The 15582-nt window shown below is 29.7% G+C and overlaps 1 protein-coding gene across 2 annotated transcripts in view; it reads right to left on the reverse strand.

The window, feature by feature from the left end:
* The window catches only part of LOC132949281 (serine/arginine repetitive matrix protein 2), a 145146-nt gene that overhangs the window by 118046 nt on the left and 11518 nt on the right, over positions 1-15582 (reverse strand). For both annotated transcript variants that reach the window (XM_061020087.1, XM_061020085.1), the window contains exon 2: positions 9405-9467. The gene's annotated coding sequence lies outside the window, so the exon portion shown is untranslated. The remainder of the gene's footprint in view (positions 1-9404; positions 9468-15582) is intronic.

The raw sequence follows: 15582 nt of genomic DNA on the forward strand, positions 1-15582 counted from the left end.
GTTATTGCATTAAAAAACTTTTTTTGATCAATCTGGCAAGAAATTCCGTGACCAAAAATATGAAAAATTAATGAACCGGAGAGTAATAAACTAATAACAGTAGGTATATAGTCTATTTTTAGTCAAACTAATGCCGTAGAAGGTATAGAAACGGCGGTGTGGATGACGGTTCATCGCACCTGGGTCCCCATGTATACTAAGTCGATAAAGAGAGTTTATTTAACCTAGATTATGTAATTCCCCAATAATATTTTTACCAATCTAAATTTAGTCATATATTGTATTAAAGAATGGATAGGTAATTTGTGCTTATCATATGAAATCGAACATGAAAATATTTGGAGGTTATTGAGGTCTATATTATAGAGGAATATAACTATATCATAAGCAATCCAATATTGTCGTTTACACATATAGACGAAGAATCTCTTATTGCTGTAACACTGGCACTCTCATCAAAAGTAAGCGTACTACGTTGTTTTTCTGTGATACATTTATTCGACCAAAACGCACATAAATATATTATAATTATTAATTTATTCGATTTTTAAAAATTGCGACGTTTATATATTTGTTTTAATATTTTATTGATTCGAGATAAAACTATATCAGACAATGGGGTAAACATCGCTAAAATTCTACCAGCAACAGCGTACAGAATTGAACGAAATAAATTGTATGGTACCTCTTATACCTATCTACCCTAATAGGTAAACAATATTTATAGTTGTATACTTACCCATTCATAATAATATTGTTTATTTATATGCATTCATAATTAAATGCGATGTAACGTATACGCGTGGTATTTTCCGTCGATTACTTTTACGGAAAAAGCAGTCTCTGTCCCTGGCTAGGGTAGGTGAAAAATCAAAACATTATAATATTAACTAACCTTCCACCGGTGAACGGTGGGGAAACATTAAAAATTGTTTCGTATGCGTACGTGTCCGCCGAGAACTATTTAAACAAAATATATTCCATTTTTTAACTTTTAACACATTTATAAACCATCCGAACGTTATATTATTATGTCATGTTCGGGGTATAGTCTCTATAATGTCTTATAATATTATTAGCATTGTGTATTTAAGTGTAACCGTATTAGTTTCCCGAAAACACGTGCTTTCGCCAAAGATTATCGATAACGCACAATGTACATATTACATTATACACGCCCCAACAGGCAACCGTCACCCAAACCACCAGATTCAGATATTAACTGAGTTATGGTTGACTTATGGTTTATCTCAACACTGCAGTTATCTCTAAAACGTCATGTATTCGGTAAATGTACCGTCGTTAATTTATGCTGCAGACGTGAAGATTATTTTTGTGTTACTCTATAAACGCTTCTAAAAGTATATTTGTACGAAAATTAAAGTATCGCTGCAATAGTATAATTAAAATTGATAATCGATACATAAACGAGCTTATTTAGTTATTTTTATAACATATTAGATGACTAATTATTTTATAGAACAACGGATAATCAACATTAATGCTGACATTTGATAATACATGATTATTAATAAAATGGTGTATACTGAGAGACCTGGAGAATATATTATTATTATTATCATCGAATTAATGGTGGTTTTGAATTTTTATAATTATTTTAATATAATGCAACGATAAGATATTTGTTTTCTAATTATACACGGAATTATGTTCAATGGTATCGACGTCGAAGAAAGGTCAAAGTTCCGAGAGAAGTCATCTATTTGTGTATAGGAAAAGGGGCGGTGAAATAATAGATGGGAATAAAGCCACAAACAAGCAAACATTTCGCCATCGCATATTATAGCAGTAATGCGAGGGATAGGATGAACATAGCTCCTCATTATTGGAAACCATGTGCACTGTGCAGATAAGGTATATTATGACGTATAGTTTTACAAATCTGTGTATGTAGGCTGCTGTAGGTAACCTAACCTAGGTACATGAGCTCGATGAGCATCCTTAGCTCAATAATTACAAAAATGCATATAAAATCGTAACGGAAAATTAAAACATACAAAGAACGTTTCAATCAATTATTTTTTAATATATAAAAAAAAAACGAACAAATATAATACTTGCTCGTTGACATGTTTTAATACACTGGCAACAGTGGGCATTTAACTCTAAACTGCAAACCGATTTAATACCTATGTAAATTATCTCCTGAATTGTTGTACGAGCGTCATTAGTTGTTTTCATGAACCACGCCTTTCCCTGTACCTACCTATATTATACTTATTGATACGAGGAACGTAGAATATGGCATAATATGCTGTTTTAGACAATAAACACCATATTTGCTGTAGTGCTGACTGGTATCACATTTTATGCAAACTAGGTCAATAACAAAGTAGTCTGTTAGTGACCTCCAAATCTACATCACATCCAATTGTTCGATTTGTAAGTCAATTTAAGTTCTACAAAATAATAATCAATATAATTGAACATTCTACGCTCGAAAAAACGATATAATAAAATACACGTGAGCTCTTAATCTTAACTTTACGTGTACAATTTCGTTGATATTGCAACTCGGAAATAATGTATAATATACGATAATATAAAACATCAAGGTCAATATTATCCGCATGACGGTTTTCGACTTTTCTAGTCCAGTGCAAGACGGTGCTATGCTGAAAGTGACCGAATACATAATATTATAATATATTTATTTTCGCATATTATTTTATAAATAATGATAAATCGGCCGAGATGATCGCATACCACGTCGATACGTTGCTATGAAGTATGAATAAAAGCGATACAAGCGGTAATCATGACAGTGACGCGTATGCCGCCATCGTCGATGCCACTGTTGAGCAATGGTTTTGCATTGACAATGACCCAAATTCTTTCGTTATAGTCGAAGTCGAATGGAGGCGTAAGTCGACGTCGGTCGGCTGTCGTATATTATGTGCCTGTAGCAGTGCAAACGCGACGGCCGGCCGGTACACTCAATACGCGCGAAGCAACCACAAACGAGATAAAAAAAAATAGTATGTACCTACATTGTAATACCGCAAACAAACACGAATATAATAAACGTAATAAAAACGTATAACGTGAATGATAATTATTATTATACGCTTTCACCGACCACACGGTGCGCGTACAGATAGCGCTCAAGGCGACGGTATCGATCGCCGCCGTCGCCACTACCTGATGCCTGACCACACTGACTGTCCGATTATTCCGAGGCACCACACGCGGCACATTCCGCGAAAGGCTGTTGCACCGGGGGATGTCTGCACCGGTGCACCATCGTTCGTAACTCATTGAGGCGAGGAAAAAAAAATTGAAAAATCATAAGAAACAAAATACATACACTAATAATATATTATACTTATTGTTTTCGAACGGCCGAACGTCTAACGAGCGATTACCAGCACCTATGCGCGTCGATGCTAACCGCGGACTCGAATACAAAATACATGTTAATGCTTAACAAAAAAAAAAAAAACCATAATTATGACAACATAAAAATTCCACTACAATATCACAATATTGTATAACATTATAGAGCGTAATAGCATTTTGTCCATATTTCTAATAAAACGTAGGAACTACAACGCAAGTTACAAGAATCGAATGGAAATTTTTCGTAAGCAAACGACCGGATGATGCACATAAGGTTTGTTTTCACAGCTAAGTTGAGAAACCCACAACATCACGTCTTCACCTGAATACGTGATAAATTTAAGTCGTTGAATTATTTACTTATTGATAAACAACTAACAATAAGAACACTAATTGTTATATTGTAACTTACTATACTTAGATCGTATGATTAAATATAATATTAGAATATTAAAAGTACATTATTTTTCACGATCGATTATTTTTTGTTTTAGTAAAGTTTATTTTTTTAATCCCGTTGTAATAAAAAAATCTCAAATCGTCTTGTTAAAAACTCGCGATTCTCATACGTGTAATAGATTAGATATAATCCCCGAATTCAAATATTCATTGAAAGAACTTCATTTTTAAGAATAAAAATTAACAGACGTTCATCATAAAATACAAAAACGCCTGAGAATAATGACTGAACAATGTAGTTACGTAACAAATTACATAGTTACGTGTCGACGAATCGTCCAACGGGAATATTACACGAACCGCTATGTGTATGCATCCGGTCAGGGGCTGATTCGCATATCGGGAAGTCGGTCGTCCTAAAAAAAAACAGCTATACACAACTGGCTTGAGTTCTGAGTTTCTGACACGATAAAAAAACGGTAGGATTTACTTTGGGAGTTTTGATACACGGTAACGATTTGATTAGAAACCACAATACCATAAATCATAATATTGTCACGAGATAAAACTGATTTCCTAGTTAAAACTCTTGTAATTCATATAGGCTATGAAAAACATGCTTGTATTTTGCTTCTGTTTTTACCGACCATCATTATGACATGCAGGAGGATTTGGGAGTTCCGCGTATGCTTATGAATGAATGTAGTACCTACGTGAATACCTACAAAAGAAGTGTTGTTGTTTTTACTTACTTTGCAGTTTGAGTTAACTGTTAAGATATAAGACATTATAAAAGTTAAGTTATGAGATAATACGCAAAACAAAAGGACAGAGTAGAGAAATTCAGAGAAAAGAAAAATAAACTTTTAAACAAAAATAACTGTTTAAAAATTGGTAGATTTTTTTTTTGTTTACATAGTCACACTAAAAGAAAAGTATGATCCACAACATTCAAACATAACTCATTAGACTTGTACATTTCAGTATTGCGTATCTTATTATTACTTATATTATAATTAATACTGTCTTCTATCCTTTACAAAATATACGATTACTTAATGAAACACAACAATTTAAAATTTAAATCTTTGGAATTTCTCAATTAATTTTTTTAAATGATTTCATTATTAATAGGTAATTGTTTTAATTTTAGTATTATGTGAACACGTATATTAAGATTAATGTTAGTTCTACCCGACCAATCGCATTGTATAGCATAAGAACTCAAGTAAATATGGATGATAATAATATACGCTATATTTTATTATTATTATATATTATTTTCATTACATTTTATGCTATAAGCCTATAACTATTGGCCCAAATTGGTGCAACAATATCAACGTGTCCAAAATGAAAAAAACTGCTTCATTCACCACTTTATTACTCATCTACTCGAGCATTACCTATTTCAAATTTCAACATCAGCAACCAGTTATTCATAAACAATTTAATTGGAATTAAAATTATTTATAGAGAAGATAAGACTAATCGAATTAGCTTACACCTTATGGTAACTCATTATTTTATTATTTTGTTTGATGTTATTGGTACGAGAAATAACTCATTTCTACTTTATATGAATGCATGGTCTCATATCTACTGTACGCTATATCGTATACAAAACCCATGTTAACGACTTAACGTCAAAGAACATAATATACGTACCGAAGCATATTGCCTCAACGTTTTTAAGAAAAAAATAGATAATCAGATGATTTGGTATTATATTTTATTCATCAATATTTTTTATACTTTATAGCCTACCTTAGATTCTTTTTTTCAATTTAAAAATTAAATATTTTTTATAATCATGCATGAATAATTTATATGGAAAAAGAAAGATTAGAAAATGTATGCTCGGTCATAAACAGACAAATTTAACTAAACTACACAAAGGTAAAACATTTGCAATAATTTAATTTAAGTACATAGAATTCGAAAAGATTATTGTAAGTACACACCCCTATTAAATATAATAGTTAAAAAACAAAAACATTAAGTTACACAAAAAAAACACATAGAATAAAAAACGATTGTCATTTTACAAATTCAAAAATTTGCAAATTGATATGTATTGGCAACAAAATCATGGAAGTTTCTTTTAAAATTACACAACTTGGGATTATACTTTTTTCAGATGTGAATTTGTTCTTACACATATCTATAGTCTGTACTTGTATAACTTTATTTAAAATAGTGTTTTGTTAGATAAAAGTTTATACATATGTAGGTAATTGACAACGAATTTATTAGCCACATTGTCGTTATATATTCTGTACGAAAGCTATTTAGACATATTATAGGTAATAGGTATATTAGATATTATATTATAGCCTTTTTGCAACCTATGCAATTTTTAGCATTATTCCATAAAATTAATAAAATGTCAAAATGATGACCGTGTGAGCTACATAATTAATTATACTTGTATCTATCATTATTCATTATACTTACAGTACTTAAATACTTAATTATTCTAAGTACTCAGTTAGTTGGAATTTGGATTGAACATATTTAGATGAACGATTATTCGAATAAAAAGCTGATGCATGCCAAGAAAACTATCAAATTGCGAATAAATTATCTAGTATAATAATTTTGTATCGAGCTTCGAGTGCTAGGCCATTAGCGGTATATTTTCATTCTATATGATATTATTGATATTAAGGTATATATTGCTGTAATACATACTATGTTATTAAACAACGATGATAAAATATACGGTAGGCGGAAGCAGATGAGCGATCTTGAACTTTTCTATTCGCTCATCCTAATGCCAACGTGCAAACAAAAATTTAGTAAGCACCTATTTCTGACGTTATTATAGTAAAGGTATATGTATAGAAACTAATAAATCGACCGCCGTATATATATCACGACCTCGTAAATATAATATATCACACGACTACACGAGACCCGCTACTGTTTGCACCACCGTGTATATATTATATTATAATATCATGCGTGTATGTATAAAAAAATCTAAAATACGATGCTTTTGCGCTACGACCGTTTTATAACAGGAGAATGCAATTCGTGGCGTGTGTTATTTTTCGTTACCGTATACCCCTGCCCCTCTATACATTGGACCAAAACCAATAAAAGTGCATCAGGCGTGGTTGCCAAAAAAAAAAAAATAATAATAATAATAATAATAAATAGTATACATTAACAATGATGTACACGCGTGTGTGCATCCGTCCGAAGCGAACACACCACCAATAACAGAGAGGTCAGCGGCTATAATTTACTTATTCAACTACGACATTTTAAATACGAAACGCAAACATATGCAATGAGTGTAATAAACTAATAAGTAACAACTACAAACTATTTTTTATTCTTAGGAATGGAATTAATAAGATTTCACCAAAAACCTATATAGGTATACTTGTTTTCGTAGGCATTTTTAAGGGGGATTTGAGGGCAGTGGCGTAGTGGTTACCTTAGAAATAATATTCTTAGATAAGCTGTGCTGAAATTACTACGTACAAGCATTGATTTTATAATATATCTAATTTATTTTTATAAATTGAAAAACCAATGATTGAATGATGTATATAATAATTAATTAGATAATATAGGTAAGTACAAGATATTAAACGATATCACTCTACATTGTTTTACGTGTTTCAAATCAAATTATATTCAACATAAATATAATTTAAATTTTAAAAAAAATGTTCAGTATTTTTTATGTAGGTACCTAATGATAAAGATCCTGTGGCCTCCGACTTGGACATACCTCGGGGGCCCTGAAACCCTAGGGGGCCTAAATGTTTGATGGACTAGCCCCCAGTATGGCCTCCAGAAATTTAAAAATATGTTGATCAAAGAAGTTTATTTCAAAAACATCTACTTTTCCGGTTTTATTCAAACTTCAACTTGACTTTGACTGTATACCTTATTCCTCAGCATAACGTAAGAGATCATTTCTGATGGTCAAACAGATTAGTATAGATAGGAATAAACAAATTTAGGCGTATGGGGTAATTGTATATACATACATATTTGGGGGGGGGAGGCGGCCCAAAACCACACACATTTGCATATTAAAAATGTACCGGGAGGCTATATAGCCTACTCCCAATATATTTGATTACCCTACGCATATACTTATATTCTTACAATTGTTTCGAAACAATGAAAGTAGGTACACACGTCAAAAAAGTAAAAAAAAAACTCATTAAATCCAACGACACTTCGTGAAGTAAAATTTTCATTCGACACGTAATTGGCATACATTGAGTACGGAAATTATTATATAAATGTATATTATACTTCAAACGACGTATCCTAAATTTGTCGGATGTGTAAAATAAAAAATAAAATAGTTATTTTATTTAAATTGCTGGATTATGAATAAAACGCAAGTTATACATTTTATTACAGCCATTATACGACATACGCGGTGTTATTATACGCTGAACGTAACGATAGCGCAATTAAATGGCCCCTAAGTAAGGGGGAAGATTAAGGGGTTATGTTATAAAATGTATATACAACATTTCCTAGCCCCAACCCAATAAAGTTGTACTCGTGGCCAAAACTAGATATAATATATGCGTAGGTACAACCTAAGTCAAATGTACGTACCTTGTAAATGTATCACACGTTTAATATAGTTTGGTAACGGTTAAACTAAAAACGAATAACGAGCCACAAGGTTAGGTACTTATTACTTGCAGTAACCAATATTTTTCTCACGAGAGTTTAATTTCTAGTTATAATTATTAAATAATCTCTAAAAACCTATTTACCTCTTACACATTTACATATGGATATTGTTAATATTTAGATTTTAAAGCCAAACACAATTTTACACATGTACCATTATACATTACAGCAAATAATAATAATAAAATGAGGCACGTAGAGCTGAAATAGCATACCTCACGATGAATTTAATTCGATTTTCAGTTATATGATATTTAAAATATATTAAGTAAAATGATGCTAATAATAATAATATATAATATTAAAAAAAATTAGCAAATAACATATTTAATTTTTATTATAAGAATTCCTGAAGAAATTATTATTATTTTATAAGATACGAAATCATCTATACATTTACTAGGTATGTGGTTACTGATTATAATAATGTAATGTATGATGTTTATCGTCTTAAAATCATTGAATTCAAATTTAACACCATCCATTACAGTGACCCACTTGTAACCTACTGTACAGCAGAGCGACATCCACTTATCCACCTTTTTTATTATTATTTCAGAAGAAAACAAACTACAAAATACACATATTATTATAATACCAATAAATAATAAAGGTAACTGATAAGAAAATATAATACAAATTAGCATTGAATGTGGTTTTTTTTTGGTAAGGTCTTTTGTCACTCCGTCACCTTTTTTGTCGAAGAACTTATTCGTATACGCGAGAATAAGTATAAAAGTTTTTTAATAATTACTATTGAAATGTAATACACATTTTTAATTTGTTTATTTTACATTGTATGGTAGTAACTATCAAGTGTTTACCAAAAGTCGTAACCCATAATATACTGTTATTTACAGTAAAGGTTATATACACAATGATTGGAATAAATTACAACATATTATTAAATGTTGCACTAACCTCTTATACTTTTATCAAAATATAATTTTAATTCGCGTACGTACCACGTTATTGATGTAGAAGAATTTTTCAAAAATCCACTTGTTGTCAATTTACGAAGGTCAATCCTGAAAAACAAAAATGAAAATTTTATTATCCAGATAAGCCATCCAATCAACGTATGATTTTGTTAATGAATATTTTTTTTTAAGGTCAATTTGATTAGGTATTAAACAAAATAGGTGACTTCAACATAATATAATATTCTCGGCGGATTATATTAAATATCAATATTTTACTAATAATTAATCATACGCATATCAGTATATCACTAATAAGTCATAAGGTTTAAAAAGTTTGAATTACAAGTGAAATAATTTTTATTTTCTAACCTAAATGTGTCGAATGATAATAATATTACTAAAAGTGTGATATGTATAATGTTCGTTAATTTTTAACTGAATGTGCGATAGTGATTGCATATCATATTTTCGCTGTTCGAGGATGGAAAAAAACGTACATATATTTTTATTTTTATTTCCTAAAAGTTGAGATAATAATACAAATGGTGGTGGTGGGAGGACACCGACATTTTTTTTTTGGGAGGGGGGGGGAAATAATAAAAATAAACGAGGTGAAAAAATAACAATTCACTGTCGTAAAAACAACACGTAACGTACGGGGTTTCGCTATAGAATATAGTATGTATAGTATGTAGGTATACGTCATAATATTCATACATTTTGTCGTATGAAAACGCACACACGCGATTACAGACGACGACGACGACGAAGAAGGTATAGGAAGTGGTACTAATGGTAGGCGGGGTAGTGGCGATGCGGTGACTGCGGTACGTTAATAATGGCCGTCGTGTGTGTGTGTTTTTGCGCTCGCGCGCTAGAAGGCGATTTTAATAATAATAACATAATAATATTATATTGTGAGTGAACAATAATTTTGCTTTATACATAAACGATAGTCGTTGTTTGATGGTTTTTTTTTTTACATTATATAATAATTATATTACGAATCATTATCAATAATTATTTTTCTCATAGTTTTTCTTCAAAACATACGCAAAACAATCATTGTAACAATTATATTATTATTGTAACTTTTAGTTCGCATTGACAATCCACGTGGTTGAACAGTGCGAATAACAATAATCAGGTACGTCCGGCGAAATCGCACGGGGCCGTGGCTAGAAGAGCTGGTAATGCCGCGTGAAGTGTGATAAAAACACGGAAAACGTCGGCCACGATATTTCGCAAACCTAAGTTTCAGAAAACGAAATAAAATAGACGTACATTTCGTTGTACATTTAAATAGGTATGTCCGTGACTAGTGAGTGAGAGTAAGTGACACAACCAATGCTATAATATAATAATGTGTAGGTACATTCGTAATATTATGATGTATCCATATATGCATATTAGGTGCCTATATTATGTACAAGCTGACTGCGAAATATATATTCTTCACTCACGTTCCAAATCATACTATACCATACGTTTAGAATGAGCTGGTCGATTTTCGTTTGCATATTATAAATTATAATGTAATGCTTTTTTATATAGAAATATTTATAATTGACGGAATTTGTTTTTATTTTTCATACGGTCGTTTTGATTAAATTTAATATACGCTCATAATGAAAACTTTGGTAATTATAATAAAAACTTTATGGCACCGTCGTAGTTAAACGTACCAATCTCAAAATTAATGAAAAAAAAAACGTAAAGAAAAACTATGTAGTTTCCTCTATATATTGTTTAGTTTCATCCGAACTAACATTTAACGTTCGTATTGTACAGTACTATATACCACGAGTATATAGTGTATACATCGCCACGTAAATACAGTGCAATAATATTATAATATGTATGATTATATATATAATATATATTATTTACACAATATTTTTGATAATGAATAACAAACTAGAACTTTAACTTATTAATGAAAACCACCATTTAGTATTATATAATTATTCGGACTTCATAAAGTCACTAATAAATAATAATACTCGTAGACAGGTTAATATTTTCAATTTGATTGGTATTGTCGTATGAAAAATAGTCGATTATGATGAGATTTATTTAGGCATTTTAGTTTGTCATAAAAAATATATTAACAACGTTTCAATATTATTTATAAAAAAAAATGTTTTTGCTTAAGCATATATTTAATAATTTATATTGCTGCTTAGCTCACAATAATACAATATATTATATTTGTTTCGAATAACATACAGAACAAGTGACACGTGATGAGATTAAAGTTACACTACGCCTATATAGTTATAATATTATTTTTATTTACACCCACTTAAGTACTTAACGCTTTAAATAAGTGATAAAAAACACATTTTACTAATATTATTATATTACATGTTTAAATTGTATTTATTACCTGGGAACCAAATATATTTTTAATTTAATATTATAATAAGAAATTAGTAATATTAGTAACTTTTTTGTGTCTGTCGCCACCTTTTAGGGACAGTAAAAATTCAAAAAATGCGAAAAAGCATTTATTTTGATAGTAAAATGTATCTATTTGGTACTTTGGGAGGCCAAAAGTAAATAATTCTCAATAATTTTCAAAAGAATCAGGAAAAACAAACCAAAAATCAAGGATATACTGAGTTTTCTACGCAAAACCAGTTTTTGAAAATATTGATTTTGTTTTTTATTGTAACTAAAAAAAAAAAACAGAATACAAATTTAATTTTCACTGAATGTTTATATTAATAATTTCTATGCACCATAAAATGTTCGTAGTATACTGCGACTATTTTGAGATGTTTATATAAGCATAAGACAATTTTTAGTTCTTTTATAGTTTTTTAACGATTGTCGGTACAATATTGTTCGGTCGGTAAACTTGAAAATGTAATAGAACGTTCATTAAACGCTAATGATAATGGAAATTTCAAAAAAAGTTGAGTGTTAATCCACAATAATTTGTTGTGTGCGTCTTAAGTCAACATTTTGAAAAGATTCATCAAAAACAAGAAAATTTGCAAATTATTTTGAGTTAGAAATTAATAAACATTTTTCTATTTATATTTAAGCTTTGAAAATTCAATATAAGATTGCCTTAAGTTTTCCTACATTTAAAAAAAAAAATTTACCGGACAATTTAATATATTGTTACAATGACAGTTGAAACATATTAAAAATACATAGTCACAACTTTAATTAGCATTTAAAGTTAAAATTTTGACAAAATTTGAAAATGATTTTGTAGTTAAAAATTTATAAAATTTTCAACTTTTATAGCTAAGGTTTGAAAATTTAAAACAAGGTTCCACGTAAATAGGTAAATTTACTTTATTCAAAATTTCAAAATAATATCATCAAATATACTTTTAGTACCTAATATAACACACATTGAATTAGTGACTGGAAAACAGTGACCCAAATGTAAGTTGTAACTTACTGTACAGGATAGCGACTTCCACTTCCCCGCTTTTTTTTTTTAACTAAAACAACTAATATAAAGAAAAGTTAAAATAAAAAATGTGTTAGGTAGTATGAATGTATATATTTTTATTAGTTAAAACTAACTTAACAATATTCACAGCTTCTGAAAAAATATTCGATTTTTATTTTAAGGGTTTTTTTTATTATCAAGAAGGTACACATAATGCACGAGTGCAAATTAATTCTGCAGGAATTGAGTATTGTTCGAAATTGGGTTGCGAATTAAATTTGCAGTACCTACGAATCGGCTTCAAGAGTTTTTCCACCACTGACAGCCGAGGAGAAAATCGCAACGAAATAACACAGCACGTCGAGTCAATCGGCAATTAAAAATGTTTCACAACATTCACTGTTATACTGACTGATGATGCGTAACGTAACGTATAGTCGAAGTCTGGCTTTCTATTATCGAAGAACGATTTGTATTTTAACTTTATTTTTAAGAACGGACAACAAAATTGCACATAAAAGTATAAACAATTTAACGACTTTTCAGATTTATACTAAATTAATATTAATAATATCGCAGAGGATCCAAAAGCGGTGAAAACTCTAGAATAATAAACGTTAATATTAATTGTTTTATTACTTGTAAAAACAAAAAAATTAAGAGTTATGTTATCAGGTTATCAGAGATTTTTGACTTTGCCCCCCCCCCCCCCCCGTTTATATTTCTGCGGGCGCTCTTCCACGCACCGTGAGACATTATAGAAAAGCAAGAAAATATCTCGTTCGTAAAAAATTAAAAAAACCACAAAACAATAGACATTATAATAATATATTTGAATTAACTATAGCAGCAAAATATGATTATGTCGTATATTATAATAATACGCGGTATAATTATACCATGTCCGAACAGCTAATCTTCTGTTTTTAAAATACAATTTTCAGTAATGATAATAAGACTAACAGTGTGGATACCAGTTTTTACGATAAGTATAACTGCCAAACATTAAACACATTAGTGTTATCAAATTGATTTGCGAGTTATTACTGATAACATTTTAATTTATATATAGGTATATTCAATTTTACCACGGACTAAAGTAAGATAATATAATGGACTGGAAACGACATGGTCGTAGGGGGTCGGGGGACAGCCACGAAAAGGTGTCACTTAGCTGATAAGAATACTGTTCTTGAAGTTTTCAGCGCTACCAGTGGTTTTATTTGGCTTCACAATTTATATCTTAGTCCGTGTTTATACAGAGGGCGCTGTAAACTCTAGAAACACATTGCGACCTCCCGCACTTTGCCTCTTGTACATACTTTCGTGTGATAAGCTGCTCGTTTCCAGTCCATTGTATCTTAATCCGTGAATTTTTCCAAACATTTTAATGCGATAAGAATATTATAATATGGCTATTCTTGATAGCAAATAGAACGTGATATACACTATGCGTCTCTATCTTTTATTTTTGTGGACATATTATGGTTAATATTGTTGCCTAAATAATATATGAATAGTGTACATGTAGCTGAATGCCTGAATGTACCTTTACATTTAGTCCATTTGGATGATCTGAATGGGGTAGAACAATTTCATATTCTATAAAGTATAAACTATTGTGTAGCGTATGGAACAATAAACTTATTACGTAGGTATAGCCGTATATTTACTATAATACAATTAGTCTAATTATAATATATATATATATATATAATATGTTTGTTATAAACAGTTTAAAAACTGAGTAATTTATTACATAATTATTCAAATTTATTGATAAATAATTCAGTTATTTACTATACATAATAGTATAATATTAATCTAATAAATCAAGCAACAATTTTAATTATTTTATTTTTAACTTACTATTAAATACAACTTAATTATAAAATACTTGCACATAGGCTGAATCTGCGATAAAAAGGTAAAAGGCACAATAGAAATAAAAAAAACAACAACAATTAATTCGGTAATGCGTTTTAACAATCTTGACGTCGAATGATTGTACTACCAAAATAGAATCAATAGTAAACACCAGTAGTAGATATTAAATAGTACTAATATCAATTTGGTTTTAACATTTCAAGTATACAAAAAACTAAATATCACGTTTACCGCAGCATATGTAAATAATGTTATAAGTAACGAGAACAAAAGCATTTTTTTTTTTACGTATTTTTAGGAAATTATCATTCTTTGCTTATGTATACAATGAATAAATGTTTTTTTTTTAATGAAAGTGGTATCAATGAAATCCTAGACAAAAATATTTTGATAGTTGACAAAAAATATTTTCATATTGAATTGCAATACATTTAGTTTTTATTTGTCGATTATCAAACTGCAGAAAATTTGGTTCATGTTCACGGCTAACGCTATACTGCGTATACAATTTTTAATTAATTTAGGATTATTATTATTATTATTATTAGGTACCTATATTTATTTTAGTTGCTTCTTACAATTGAATAATATTCATTTTAACTATATAATATATATATATTATTTTAAGTTATTAAAAGTATATTACGACCCAGTTCTGAAGTTACCAAAAGTAGGTCGCAACCCACCGATTGAAGACCACTGGTCTTGTATAGTATAAGTACGTAGTGTAATGTTTGGCCTTTAGGGTTGACGTTTCGATCGTTATGTTTGAACATAATATAATATAGGTTTCTCGAGGTTTAATAGTAATCATTACAGCTGGCGTTAGAAAAGGAAACATTTATCGCGATTCAAGTATTCAGTGTATATGGTTATAGGTATATTAAAACTAATATTGTTTTCATTGACAATTTTGGC

Source organism: Metopolophium dirhodum, chromosome 7 (assembly GCF_019925205.1).
Source record: "Metopolophium dirhodum isolate CAU chromosome 7, ASM1992520v1, whole genome shotgun sequence".
Classification (NCBI taxonomy): Eukaryota; Metazoa; Arthropoda; class Insecta; order Hemiptera; family Aphididae; genus Metopolophium; species Metopolophium dirhodum.